This window comes from Lissotriton vulgaris, chromosome 1_1 (genome assembly GCF_964263255.1).
Source record: "Lissotriton vulgaris chromosome 1_1, aLisVul1.2, whole genome shotgun sequence".
NCBI lineage: Eukaryota > Metazoa > Chordata > Amphibia > Caudata > Salamandridae > Lissotriton > Lissotriton vulgaris.
Window position 1 is genome coordinate 2009293862 of NC_141685.1, and position 16221 is coordinate 2009310082.

Genomic DNA, 16221 nt, shown 5'->3' on the forward strand with positions numbered 1-16221 from the left:
GCTAGCTCAAGTGTGGCCTGATTGATCCAGGTATTGAACTGATTTATGGCAACGGTGGGGTCATCTGACAGCAATGGCGATGTTCTAGCCAGGAATGTGTTCAATGTCCCCGCCTTTATGTCCTTCCATGCTCTCACCTGTTTGGGGCTATTGTTAACAGCCCTCCTCTTAGAGGCATCGGGGATAGCTAAATGACTTAAAATGGCGTGGTGATCGGTCCATGCCAGGGGGAGGACATCTGCAATATGTAGCGACTCAATATTAGTAAAAATGCCGTCAGGAGTGTGACCAGCGTCATGGGTAGGGGCAGAAATACGTTGATACAGACCTAGTGTTTCCATGTCCGCTAAGAGGCATGCAGTGTCTGTGTCACTACTTGATTCAAGGTGGAAATTAAAATCGCCTAACACTGCAAAGTGATCTTCAAGGGCTATGGATTCCAATATAGACCCTAGGCTGAATAAAAATGGGGCACGTGCTCCAGGTGGGCGGTATACCAGTACGCCTTTAAAATTGAAGAGGGGTGTGAGCTTAATACTAAATTGTAGGGCTTCGCAACATGTGGATGGTATCGGTGTGGTCCTTATTGGGAGGTAGTCCCTGACAATAATTGCTACCCCACCTCCCCGCTGGCCTACTCTGTCCTGTCTATGTATGGTGAACCCACTAGGGACTGCTATAACCAAGTCGGGGTCCGAGGCACCATCCGTCCAGGTTTCCGTGATAAACAGGACGTCCAAGTGGGCATCTGTTATTAGGTCTGCAATTTCTTGCCTATGTTTGCACATGGAACGGGCATTGATAAGTGCTAAGTGAAAAGTGGTGGTAGGAGGGGGCGGAGTAGTCAGGGCCTTAATTTTGGAGTTGACAATGTGTGTCCGAAATGAGCAGTGTGAACAAGATAATTGGCAGGATACATCGGTGATTGAAAGTGGGTCATAAGTAACACAGCAATCACTGCTTGGTGACCGAAGTAAAGAGAGGGATGAGGACGAGTAGACCAATCTGGTCGCTGAACCAGGGGTTTTGGCACTCAGCACGGGCCCAGCGCGGACGGGCGCAGACGGGCTGGACTTTGGCTCAACTTCGGCGCGCTTTCGGCGCGCCCGCTGCGCCAGCCCGCTGCGCCGTCTGTAGGGAATACACATTTATAGGTAGTGAGGAGGGTAGGAGGCAGCCAGCGACTAGAGCGCTGACCTGCCTACCTCAAGATGGCGGCCGTCAATCGCCCCAGCACCTAGATCGTCTGGCGAGCGAAGACGGCGATAGCAAGCGATTGCAAGCAAGGGGAAGGTGAGGGATGACAATCCAGCCTCTGGAGACCGGATGGCAGGATCAGAGTAGCTGAGGCTTCCCACTAAGCATGCCCGGGTGCTTCCTACCCCTCCAGCAGCGTGTAGCTTTACCAGCGTCCTCCTATCCGCATAAGCGTGTGTTCAATGTTAAAGGATGGCAGGGATATGTGCGGAAATAGCAGACGGCGCAACTGTGCCACCTTCCGGAGCGTCGCCTATCTCCTCCCCACTGCGAAGTGTTTCCACTTGAAGGGGCTCACAGTTTCCAGCAGAGTAGTATTGCGCCTTAAGAGAGTGTAGCGACGCCACTACTTACAATGGTGATATGGAGCAAGTCCCTCGCAGTCTCTATCGCCACTGTGCCTTATTAATCCAGGGCAAGTAGCGCTTATGGCGTGTGCTCCTCCGGATATGTTGACAAAACTTCTCCTGGGCCCGCTGTCAAATAATTGAAACAAGCAGTCACTAGCTCAATACTGCTTCTGGACTTCCGATAATATAATATTTTTTAAAATATAGACTCAAAGTTAATTTCTTCTTTTATTCCGCAGACTCTCCAAGAACTGTTAACCTGATCGTAGTTTTATTTCAAGGATATTATGCCTCCTTTGTTCTGGGTTCTAGGTACTGTAAGTGGAATAAACAATCCTCTTCCTGTTACATGACATTTGTCTTTGAGCCACCACTGTACCGTCCCTTTTTATTTCTGAAACAGACAGTTCCTCAAACTGCTAACATGTAGAAACACAGAATAATTGCTTCTTAAACGAGCCATATACACTTTTTAAATTTGGAAATAAAGCAAACCTCCACAAGGTGGCAGTGTTGTGGAAGATTTGATGCTGAAACGTGATTCACTTTAATTAAAGGTAAAATGTCACGTACATGGGTTCTGGCATAAAGTTGAATGTGTTTCGAACACTTGGGCAAACTGTCATTCCACACGATTTATGCTCACTCGGCCTGCGGGTGAAAATTGCGCCCCTCACCTCGGTCCGTCCTCCCGCTGCCAGCACCGGCTGTCGGTGGTGCTCCAGGCCTAGTTTACGGGCAGGGAATCTTGTCTGGCCCAGTCGCAGTTCCCCCTCCCCAGCAGGGCCTCCGGCGATGGTTTTGCACGTTGGTTAGGCAGCGCTGGCCTCGCACCGATTAATTCCAAGGCTTCAGAGGGCAGGTGACATGCAGAGCCCAGTAGAGGTTACTGTCGGCTTTTTTTCAAGCAGAGCAGGCTCACGGTGTTTCCTCCGGTCGGCCGGCCTACTCCTCCCAGGCCTCACGTAGATCAGCCGGCCGTCCTGGTGCTCCGCCCTCTAACCTGTCCCTGCCGTACGGAGGGCTTCTCTGACGATTTTTGGCGCGGCGTGGCAGCTTAGGGGCTCGAAGGTCGCCCACGGCAGCAGCGCGTCTTCAGGCATGCATTTGTGGCGTTTTACGACCGATCGTGCCAGGCAGGATGAGGATGTTGTATGACTTTACTCCTGGCTCGGCAGGAGCTCTACGCGAAGGCGGCCATCACCGTCCAGCGCCATAACAGATATTGTCAGACTTCCAGGCGGGCTTCCGTACAGGCACGGGTACGATAGAACAAGCTTTTAGGCTGACCCTCCTGTACTGGAAGGTGGTGGTGCTGGGCAAGGGCAGTCTTTATTTGGCCTTTATAGACCTGAAGACTGCCTTTGACCTAGTACCAAGGGAGGAGCTTTGAAGGGTCCTGCAGGGGCTGGGATTACCCGCCTACATCCTGTCGCTTCTTGTCAAACTCCACTCAGATAACTATGCACAGGTGCGGTGGGGCAAGGACGGAGAGAAAACCAACAGAATCCCGGTGCAAAGGGGTGTCCGCCAGGGCTGTGTGCTGGCCCCCACACTATTCTCATTATATGTCAATATTGTGGTTGAACATCTGCTTAAGGAGCCAGCAGACGCCCCGTCCCTGGCGGGCACCCGGATACCAACTTTGCTCTTTGCCGATGACACCTTGCTCATCGCCAAAACACCGCAGGGTCTCCAAAAGCTCCTCACTCGTTTCCAGGAGTTCTGCTCCCTCAGGGGCCTCATAATTAATGTGGATAAGACCAAATTTCTATCCATGAATCCCCCAAAAAACCCTGGTCCACCCCCGGTCCTAAATTCTGTTGCACTCGAAAGGGTCCTCGAGTTTGATTACTTGGGGATTCGCCTTAGTAATACTATGAGCTGGACCCCACATATCAATAAGATGTTACTTAATCACAAAAGGGTGGCGGGTGCCATACTCAGGCCCCAAACATTGCATCTCCCCAGCAATAGACATTTACAAAGCCAGAGGGGTTCCAGCGCCTTTGTATGGGGCGGAGTTGTGGGGCTCTATAAATTTAGAAGCACTGGGGAAAGCAGAAAATAAATTTTTGAAAGACCTTTTGCTACTCCCAACAAGCACACCTACTATCCCAGCGCTTCTCGACACGGGCTGCAAATCAATCATGGACCAGGCACGATTGCGGCCACTGCTCCTCTGGGGCCTCCTATGCAGCTGGTCTGTCCGAAGTACTTGCAATGGAAGGATAGCATCGCATAAAATGGTTAAGAGACATCAAGAGCCTCCTGGTGGAGTTGGGTTTGGAAAATTGTTGGGCTCCCCGTTCTGCCCCACCAAAAGCCACCCTGAAAAAGACATATTGGGACTGGGTAACCAACAAACTCATTTGCTACCCCCGCCACTGTAACTCAACCACTGCATTTCTACAAATCAAAGACGCTGTAGCATTCGAGCCCTACCTGGATTTAATCTCCATCTCCATGGATAGGGCCCTCTATTTTAAATTCCGAGTGGGCACTTTACCCCTGGCCGACTTGGTGTCCAGGTGGAGATCACCAACGGCTCAGCCCTCTGTCTTCTGTGCGGCGTGTCCTACAAGGGTCGAGTCAGTGGCACACTTTTTGTTCGAATGTCCCGATTACCGTGCCCCAAGGAAGCGATGGCTGGTACCTCTATGCAGGCTCCTCGGCACCAGACAACATTTGGTGGCCCTCCGCATTTTATTAACTGACACTTCCCCTACTATAGTTTGTGCTGTGTCCAAATTCCTAAAATCGGCTTGGATAATTAGAACAAAAAGGCTTTCCATTTTAATTTAATACTATTTTTAATTATTTATTGCATTTTTTATCTGACTGGTTAATGAAATTATAACTGTAAGTCCTTTTTCTTAATTTTTGAAATTGCATGTTTGTAATGTATTGCTTTTAAGATATTTATGTATCGAAATAAAGCCTTTTCACAGTCACAGTCGCAATGTCACCTGGTTCTCATGGAAAGTGCTGTTATGCCCTTTAGGCCTAGTTCCAACTGTATACAACTGCAAATAAAAGGAGGCAAAGCATTTTTTTGGGCTATGAAAAGGAAAAGTTCCGTTTTCAAGTGCAAACCATCTTTTGAGCTGGGTAATACTTGTGCATAACCTGAGTGTATGAATATGAATATAACAAGTGGCACTGGCTATGAGACCTTTTTCAATTAAACTACCAAACTTTCAAGTAAGAGGAGACCTATGGGAGGCCTGGTTGTACTAATAACTACAAATTAAGGCTGGTGGCTGTTCATTTGGATTCTGAGCTGGCCTGAGTCATGACAGGAAAACTGAACCTACTGTAACGTGTGGTAACTTGCATCTATATTATTAAACTAAGGTTGGGGCTGTTTATGATGTAATGGCGTTCTATTACAACTCTACTGGATGTTTCAATGCTCTCTATTATGACTTTATTCTTATCTTCTGAGTCCAGTCTGTTTGACTGCCCGGGCTCCCTTGTAGGAGACTTCTTTCAATGTCCACTAAAACTTCATTCTGCAGTTCAGATATCCTGTTGCATGGCATCCTTAACTGAGTTGTTTCTACATTCCTATGGACACACAAAGGATTGGGGTACAATTTTTTTAAACGATTTCATTTTAAGAGCGCTTTGGAGTTCTATTTTAACTAAGGTTTGAGAGCCCAGGGTTATTCTGATTGACTTCCTCTGGTACCACTTTACCTTCGTTCGATTCTAACTTCTAACTTGGAATGTTGTTTTATCAGTTTTTTGGAATAAAATAAAGGAGAGAAAAGGAGACTTCAAGAGTCTTCTAACGCTCTCCTGTGCTACGTGCTCTAGTCTTGTGCTAAGTGTGAGTTGGCTGGTGCTGTGGTGGCCTGGGAGCTCTCAGTCTGAACATTGACGTACTTATGGTTTTTACAGGGTTAAGCCGTTTGTGCCGTGGCCTAATATCGCTCTCTCTGGCTCATATTTTCCGAGCGCTACACAAAGACAGTGCCATGCCAGTCCGTGATTAGCTTTCTCTTCGGATGAGCGTCAGTCTGCTTTTGCCAATTGGATTTACAAGGATTATTTTCAGATTTTCGGATATCAAAATTTTTGACAGCATTATATATATATATATATATATATATATATATATATATATATATATATATATATATATATATATGTTGCAAGAGCTCGCCTCCGTCTCTACAAAAGAACAGCAGCCACACACCAGCAAAGACGAGGTAGACCCAGTTTTCGTGCTTTCTTCTTTTTATTTGCTTGAAAGTGCAACCATGTCAGCCACGACGCGTTTCGGCAGATCCCTGCCTTGATCACATGACAACAGTGTCGTGGAATACACCTCCTTTTAAAGTGCCAGTGCGTAAAAAATGGAAATAGAAAAAGTACTATTTTGCGTCTTTCTTCATCATTATCAAAGTGTGATGCGTAAAATACAAAATGCAAAAAATAATTGTAAAATACATTTGCCGAAAAGAATGAAACTTCATTCTTACAAAGTGTTTCTTGTATAATACAGGGAGATGAGATATACTATTTTTCAAATGTCCATTCACTTAATACTGTAGTGCATCACCGTGAATCTAACTGAAGAGAGTTTATACTGAAACATTTTTCAAAATTGTGATCGAAAGAAAAAAACTCTCTTTCAATAAACAAAACTGATAACCCCTGTGCATAACGAAAATATTTTTTCAAAAACTTATTATAAACACATATAGATATCATTCCAAAAAGCAGTTCAGAAAAAAACCTAAGTTGTTTTTTATATATTATTGCAAGACAAATACCAGGTAAATATCATATGTACGTCTTTCACTCTCCAAGAGTTCTATCCTAATAGCTAAATGCAACTCTATACGAATATCCAAACGAGTGCTTCCCACAATTGATCACAATTACCAAGTTTATATACAATGGTGTTTGATCAATCCACTCATGGTTTCATTGAAATTGCATAAATAGATAAAATCCCTTAAGGAGTATCAAAAATATATATATGTACATTTGTCTTTATCATCATGTAAAATTCATTATTTACAATACAAAAATCAATTCATTGGATATTTACAACCCAAAACCGATGGAAATTCAAACTATATATCCTGATATGTTGAACTGATAAAAAATGTGCAAAACTGCGCCATTTCATATAGGCTAATACTGGTACTGTACTCATTCTAGAAATGTGTACAAATCTTCCGTCATGTTGAGACCTTTTGGCTGCTTAGTATCTAAGGACAGGATGTAATGTGTCTCCAGCCTGCGAAGCATGCCTTCCCTATCCCCTCCCCTCCTCTTCTCTGCACGGGGACTGTGTCTATGATATAATATCTTAGGTCTTTCAGATTCCCACCATGGACTTCATGGAAGTGTCTTGCCACAGGGTAATTTGGGTCGTTGTTGGTGATCGCCCTGATGTGTTGTAATATCCTCTTGTGGCTTGGAAGCTTAGTACTGCCTACGTATTTTAAATTACAGGTGCACTCAAGTATGTATACCACAAATTCACTTTTACAAGTCAAGTGAAACTTGATGTGTTGTGGTTTGGAGCTGAAAGCTGTTAAGAAGGAAGTTTTATTCACTCCAAAGGAACATGCTTTGCAGCTGGAGCACTTGTAAAACCCTTTGCGTGCTAGGGACAAGCCTGTACTGTCCTTGTATTCTGGACTACATCTTACTAGTACATCCCCCATCGATGTTGCTTTTCTGTAGGTGATCGAGGGGTATTCTGGAAGAGAGTCTCCAATTACCGGATCCTCTTTTACCAGGTGCCAGTTACGTTGGATGATTTTTCGCAGTTCCCTATGCTGGCGGTTGTAGCTCATAATAAGTCTAGGTGCCTCATCAGACATTATTGTGCTACTAATCTTTTCTACCGTCAACATATCTGCGTTTTGTAGGAGTTCCTCTCTCGATTTTAATCTTGATTTGGCCATGGCCGCGTCAATTACCTTGGCACTGTAGCCTCTTGCCAGGAACCTACACTTGCTCTCCTGTTGATGCCTCCTGAGTTCCCCTTCATCACTGCATATTCTACGTAACCGCAGCATTTCCCCATATATATATTACGTTAGTCGTCACCAAATCGACAGAGATTATCTGCAGGATCCCAATTGACGAAGAGTCGACCCAGAGAGTGCTGGTGCAACAAGTTTATTCAATTAAAGCCAGCGCTGCCGCCATGACGCGTTTCGCCTTGGAGAAGGCTTGATCACATGACAGTGCATATGGTTTGTTAAAAGACATAGAAAACATACTATATTGTAAACGTGCAGCAATGTTAAAAAATAATGAAATTGTATTACTTTCTAGGACCAATCAAAGTGAAGCTGTTACCCTTGAACAAATAATTCAAAAATTGGTAAATACAGGAACACGTGGCAATATCCGTCTACCATAATACATGACAAATCAATGTGTCTATGTGTTTATAGACAAAAACATTTCCTGAGTGATATTTTAAAGCCACAATGTTGTACTCTGAAGAATGGCCCCGTTTGTTAATCTATGAAAGTACATTCAAATAACAAGCTGCTAATGCCAAAAAGAAATAATTTTTAGAAACATGTCTTAGTCCTAGGTTAGATGTAATAACCGTTATTTGAAATAAAGCCCAAGTGGGCCTGCCACCAAAGCTTGCCGAATCTAATAAAGTGCAGAGTGAAAAACGATTTTTTTCTCTTTTTTTGATAAAGTGCAAGTAATAGCAGCTCAAAAGTGCAGAAGTTTCATGTTTAAAACCAAGTTGTTATTCATTCCATAAGGTAAAAACATTTTTTTCTGATCAAGATAAGCACCACATATTCACAGAGATAAGGAAAACTCATTGGACTCAGATTAGAACTTGGTAGTAGCAAGACATATATAAAATGAGGGCATAATCAGTAAATTATTCAAATGCATGTATAAAGATCCTCCCGGTCATTTAGCCCATTGGGATTCTTGGTATTTAGCTCCAGTATATATCTGGTCTCAAGAAGACGGAGTTTGGCCTCGCGGTCTCCTCCCCTTCTTGAAACCTCAACTGCGTCGATTAAAAAATACCGGAGTTGATCGGGTGAGCCCTGATGTTTGTCCTGGAAATGTCGAGCCACTGGGTAGTTTTGATCGCGTCCTGAGATTGCACACATGTGTTGGAGTATCCGTTTGTGGGCAGGTAGTTTGGCACTACCTACATACTGGAGACCACACGGACACTCCAACACATAGATGACAAACTCAGATTTGCAGGTTAACCACTTGGTAATGGGTGTTGGGCATTCACGGAAGGGACTTTGAAAATGGGTCCTATTGCTGCCGAACCGGCAAGCTTTACATTGGGGACAGGCCTTAAAGCCCTTCCTCAATGCCCCCCAAGTGGTGGAGACTACAGGTTCCAGGGTATTACTCACTAAAGCCCTTGCCATTGAAGGAGATCTGCGAAAAGTGATTTCTGGTTGACTAAGAAGATTATGTCCAATTACTGGATCACTTTGGACCAGATTCCAATTTTTGTAAAGGATTTTTCGCAGTGCCCCGTGCTGACGATTGAAGGTTAAAATCACTCGAGGGCAAGTATTTGTGGATTTACCTTTGGCCTGGCTATTTTCAGTGGTATTTCTAACCCTAGGGACAAGGGCCTCCTGTCTGCTTACAGAGTTAGATCGCTGGATAGCTTTAACTAAGCTGGTGTTGGAATAACCTCTGTCAAGGAAATTCCTGATGCGGAGCATTTCCCCGAAGGGAATACTCCGAATCAGATGTGCAGGGTGTTGGCTGTTGGAATGTACGATTGTATATATATATATCGAATTCAATTAACTCAGCAGCCGCCGAGCTCCGCTCTGCTTGAGCCTCTAGGCGAAGGCGGTTCGCGTGTAGGTTGCGAGCCTATATCTCAATTCACACTTGACGTTTCTTTCCTAGTCAAGAAACACACTGGGGCAAGACACCTACAAATGCTCTATCAGATATGATAGAAAAACTGAAACCTCCAGCAAGAAGCTGAAATTTAATTTCTTGTTTAAAATTCTTTAAAAAGGATTTTGATGTAAAATGCCCAATAATGAATATATGTTTACTTGAAAGCAGATGAGAAACTCTAAAGCCTAATGCATGTTGAAAGGCTGTGCATGAACTCGAACGAGAATTTGTTTATGTTTTCATTTGCATCTAATCACATTATGATTTGGCAGCGCTAGTCTGCTTTCTATGGTTATGCACTAAATGTCACATGTTAATTTAAAAACCCAACTTGAATGAAACACTTTCACTCGTGAGCAAGGGAGGTGAGCCCCTGAAACGCGTAGAGTTTTTTGTTGCCTTTATACTGCATTAAAGGCTATTTTTCAGCAAGAAGTGTTTGTGTGTTTCTTGACTAGGAAAGAAACGTCAAGGTTTGAATTGATATATATATATATATATATATAATTGACAGATATATACTATGCCGTTTTACAGTAATGAATTGAATATGAAAATGTTGGGCACTTGCCCTCAATTCTGTACTAATGCCGCTATGTTATTCGTACAGCGGCATGTGGAAAGTTTAATTATGCACATACCACTTTAAGCGCAAAGCCGCTCCCATGTTTCTGTGTATTTAAGGCCCTTGTCTGTTTCAATCAACGTCATGTGATCAAGCCTCGTTTGGAGGTGAAACGCGTTATGGCGGATGGCTGGTGGAATTATTGAATAAATCACCGAAAAAATCAGCACTAAATCTGGGCTCACTCTCGTTATTCTACATCTACTTGCGGAAAAGAATGGCGTTTTCTTTATATATATATATATATATATATATATATTCCTCTCCTTCCTGCTTCTCCAGGCACGGCACGCAGGACACAAAGACCACCACACAGTTCATCCAGTACCACAGGTCAGTTTATTATCGCCCTAGTTCTCCCTCTGGCATGACGCGTTTCGGGTATGGACTACCCTTGATCACATAACGCAACACTGATTAAAGAGACCTTTAAATACTCATTTTTTTCTCTTTGCTAAGCGCACCACGTGATTCATAAAAAGTGAAGATATACTTTAAGTGTAAGGCGAGTGGCTCTCCCATTTTTGTAAACACAGCACATATGGATAATTAAATGTTACGATCAAATGTACAGCCACTGTTTACATATAGTTATAACTGCATTAATGCATATGCGATAAAACAAGGACTGGAATTGTGCAAGTTTACAAATACAAATTACTGCGGCATAAGCTCTATCAATCTATACACTTGGAATAATTAAATAGCTTTACATCAACTCGGCAGTTCCACAGCACGACAGTTTCCTCAATGTATTTTTATTTTCATTTTTCTCTACACCAAGTGCAAAACAAAAGGACAGTCGCCGCGTTTCGGCTGATGCCTTCAACTGGACCATAAATCCACATAGTTAAAGAATTCACGGCACCATGAAAGAAAGGTATTCTTTTCATTATTTAACACACCATAGCACAAAAAATACGAACGGTCTATGCATTTCGGATCCCAGCCTTTAACTCGACCATAGAGTCCCTTCGTCTAGAGCATCCTCAAAGTGCTCATGTGCATTAACCCCTTATTGCTTTCCATTGCGATACATCACTAGACTGCTGGTCCCCATATTCTAGCAGTTGCAAATTTTGTCAGTCATTTTGAAGTGTACTTGTAAAGTACATACAATTTATTTATATATCTATATATTTCTTTGGGGTTGATTGTATTGTTCTACTTGTGTATTAGTACCTCTGTGTACATTATGGTGTGTATATTGTATGTTTTCCCATTTGCAGTCAATGGCTCCACCAACTTCTTTTCTTCAAGAACATGTTCTCAAGTTGAGGTTTTGGTTCATTTCTTTCCAGGCGTATTTAGGAGTTATGAATCAGGTGCACATTAAACGCGGCGTGCTATGCTGCCTAAAAACATATAATTTAAAAAAGCATGCGCTGTGCTTGACCGGCAGATCGCCCTCCCCCCGACGCAATACAGCACTCCCTGTGTGCAATTGTCCCTGCTCGCTGCCGCTCCTGTGGCTCGAGACCCCCTGCCTCGCTCGCCTGGTAATTTCCTTGTGCCTTCATTTCCTGTGTTGCTATTATCTTGAATTTTGTACTGTTATTTGCCCTTTTCTCTGTGCCCCTGTGCTTGCCCATGTTTGCCTTCTGTGCCCTGTCTCTTGGTCCGTTTGATTTGTGCCCTGTACTCTGCCCCTTGATTTCGGTGCCCTCGTGCCTGCCCCTCTTGCCTTCTGTGCCTTGTACTTTGTCCCGTGTTGACGGTGCCCCTCTGCCCGCTCTCCGCCCGTTTGTTCCTGCCATTTCCCTGCTGCTGTTTCCCCCGCAACCCCACCCCCCTGCTTACCCATTCGCTGCTTGCTCCCAGCTTCTCCTCCCTCCCACCTCCCCTTATATTGTGGCCGGTGCGCCAAAGGCATGGCTAAGGCAAGTCCGTCTGCGCCCGTCAGCGCCTGGACCGCACCCAGCGCCAGAACCCCAGGCTCCCGCAAACGCCACAACGCCCATCTCCGCTACCCATCCAGCACCTCCACGCACTCAACGCCAGACGATCACGCACCTGCTGCCTGGCCGCCCCGAAGCTCACCCAAGGACCCTTCTCCTGCCGGAACTGCAGCTTCACCAGCATCCGGCCCGCCAACCCATCGACCAAGAAAGAACCCAACTACCTGAGATGCATTCTTCTCAACACCCGCTCCGCCCACAAGCACACCGTTGAACTCTGGGACCTACTCGACTCAACCGCCCCAGACATAGCCTTCCTGACGGAGACCTGGCTGAAACCCTCCTTAGCACCCAACATCGCCATAGCCAAATCACCATAGCCAAGGCGATCGGAGACCACACCTACGGAGTAGGAGGAGGAATCGCCATCGTCAACAGGAATACACTCAAAATCTCGACCAACACTGACAACACCCTCAGCACCGCCGAAAAACTGCACTTCCAGATCCACACTGACCCCAACACCACCCACAGAGGAACAATTATCTACAGACACCCCCGGACCCTGACCACAGTTCAGCGACTCCATCGCCGACTTCGTCAGCACACACGCCCTCGCCTCCACGGACTACATCCTCCTCGGGGACCTGAACTTCCATCTCGAGAACAACAGCAGCACCAACTCCACCACCCAGATCGACAACCTCGCCAACCTCTGACTCAGACAACTCGTCACAACACCCACCCACTCTGCCGGCCACACGCTTGACCCCATTTTCTCCGCAAGCCCCCACGTCTCCTTCAACCACATCACCGAACTCCACTGGACCGACGACAGCTGCCTCCACTTCACCTTCCGGAAACACACCAAGCACCACCGCACCTAACAGATTCCTCGCCGCTGCTGGAGCAAAGTCACAGAAGACCAGCTAACCACCACCCTCGCCCGGAGCCCACCCGCCGACCCAACCGAACCTGCAACCTCAGACAGTGGACCGACACCTGCACCAACACCCTCGCCTCGTTCAAGAAACCCTCCAACAGCCACACCAACAAGAAAGCAAGCTGGTTCATAGAGGACCTCCAGGCCTCCAAGCAAACCTACCGAAAGCTAGAGAAGAACTGGCACCGTGAACGAACACCAGACAGCTACGCAGCCCACAAGAATGCCACCCGCAGACACCATCACCTCATCAGATCCGCCAACAGGGTCTCCTTTAATGACTGCCTAGAAAACAATGCACACAACAGCAAAGAGCTCTTCAACATCGTGAAGGTACTCTCCAACCCCAGCTCCAACCCCAACAACATCCCACCCTCGCAAGACCTGTGCGACTCGCTTGCCACCCACGACAGCTTTAACACCACGACCCCTCCAACCACCACTGAGACCCCCGCCCCCACGACCACCATCCGCACCAATAGCCTGCGCTCTTGGACCAACAGAAACGACGACAACACCATCAAAATCATGAACACCATCCACTCCGGATCTCCGTCAGACCCATGCCCACACCACAACTTCAACAAAGCCAGCACCGCCATTGCACCCCATCTACGGAAAACCATCAACATTTCCTTTGAGACAGCAACCTTCCCGGAGAGCTAGAAGCATGCCAAGATCCACGCCTTACTCAAGAAACTCAAGGCACAACCCAAGGACCTCAAGAACTGCCGGCCAATCTCCCTGCTCCCGTTCCCGGTGAAGGTCATCGAGAAGACCGGCAACAAACAACTGACCCGCTACCTCGAGGAGAACGGCATCCTGGACCCGTCCCAGTCCGGGTTCCACAGAAACCACAGCACCGACACTGCCTTCATCGCCACCACCGATGACATCAGGGCCCTGCTGGGCCCTGCTGGACAACGGAGAAACGGCGGACCTCATCCTCCTGGACCTGTCAGCCGCCTTCGACACGGTCTGCCACCGCACACTTCGCATACGCCTACACGATACCAGGATCTGAGAGAATGCCCTGGACTGGACCACCTCCTTCCTCTCCGGCAGAACACAGAGCGTCCGCCACCCCCCCTTCCACTCCAACCAGCGATGTTCTCTGCAAAAGGGCGATAACCTCGCTATCTCTGGAATTTTTATCACCCTGGAAAAACGCGTTGTTAATAACGCGCTACCAGGGCGATAAATTACAGAGATAGCCTGCGATAACAAAATTATCGCTAAGCACGGCCAGCATTAATTATTGCTGGCTGTTGATAATATGCCCCAAATTTTTTTTGAAGACATTATGTATTGCCCATAAATACGGAAACATCCGGAACTTTGGATCACAAATGTTTGGCATTCAGAAGAGCAGAATTCCTGATAAGCCATCCGTCTTCATGGCCAGAACAATTGCAAAAAAATAATGAAAATGATATGGTGTAAAAAAAAGTTAACAATTTTGCATCATTTAACTATTTCAAGTCTGAAATAGACAAAAGCGCCAAATCACAACTGTGATTTATACTGTGTCCTACAACTCAACTATCAACTAGCCCTAAAGGTGCAGAGTTGAAGATTTAGATCAGGTCTAGTATGTTGTCCATATTTAACTACTAAAATCTGGTACATTCCAAAGCAGCTCCAGACATTGCAAATAGTGTGACCAACTATCTGTATATTTCACAGACTGTCCGTAATTTGGACCTCACGTGCGTTGTCAGTGAGGATCCTTTTTACGGACGCCTTTTGTCTGTAATTATGGCCATTACAGGGAGCCGCACTGCTCCCCTGCCAGAAGCCTTAGCCCCCTGATGGGGCCGCCTCACACTCCTCTGAGCACAAGAGCAGCCCCACCCTGCTCATTGTCATTCTGTATGCGGCTGATGATTGCCACATACAGAATGACAATGGGCCAGTCTCAACTGTTAAAGCATGTGGTGGCCTCCTCCTGCCTCAGAGTACAGCAGGGCATTCTGTTAGATGGATAAAAAGTAAAACACCCATGCTGCAACCAGAGAATACAATTTATATAAAGACGCCTGCGAAATAAGTAAAAAAGAATGGTTTATAGTTCTTTCACTGCCTCATCATTTTAGAACTGACGCATTTTCAATATTATATTCAACAAAGCCATATTTGCTGCTTTTTTATTTTAAGCAACTAACAACCATTGACAAAGCCAATAGTCCTGGCTTGTTGTTGGTGTAATGATACTTGCTGTAATATAATCTGGGTGCAATGACAAAAACAAGATAATACCAGTCGACGGAATACTATGCTAAGCACAGATTTTTAGCCTAGATGTTCTAAGCCACGCCCTTAATTACATCGAACACTGCCTTTGAAGAGACCCCCAGCTTTTTTACCCCACTTAAGGCCCTGGAAACAACAATATGTCATAGTCACCTCATGTTCTGGCACTGTGCATCATGCATGATTCATGACTTCTACGTTTTCAGATTGCCTATGTGTAGGGGCATAGTGAACGCTCCCCACCCCACCCCTTGCTTTAGGAACTACAGCAAGGTGAAGTTCTTGATGGGCCTCTTCTGTCTGCAACTCTGCAGACAAAGGCACAGCTTATAATGTGAAAAGGTGGGTGAGTAAATAAGTGAAGGAATGTGTGAATGGCTGGATGGATTAGTGAAAGGATGAATGAAAGGGTGAATGGATAGATAATGAAAGAAAGGATGGATGAGTGAGTGAGCGAGTGGAAGGATGGATGAGAGAAAGTGTAAATAGATGGATTTATGGGTAGAAAGGTAGATGGATGGGTAAAGGGTGGATGGGTGAGTGAAAGGATGGATGGATGAGTGAAAGGGTAAATAATGGGCGAGTGACTTGGTGGATGGATGAGTGAAAGGATGGATGGATTGATGAATTGATAAGTGAAAGAGCGAAGGGATGGATGAGTAAAAGGGTGGATGTGAGGATTGATGAGTGAGTGAAAGGGGGTAGATGGTTGAAAAGAATGCATAGATGAGTGAGGAAGTGAAAGGGTGGATGGATGAGAGAACGGATGGATGGATGAGTGAAAGGATGGATGAGTAATAGGGTCAATGGATGGATTCATGAATGGATGAGTAGATGGGTGGGTAGAAGGATGGATGGTTAAGTGAAAGGGGATGGAGAGAGAAAGGGAAGATGAATGACTGAAATGGTGAATGGGTTGAAGGATAAGTTACTGGGTGGATGGATGAGTGAGTGAAAGGATGGCTGGATGGGTGAAAGGGTAAATGGCTAGATGGA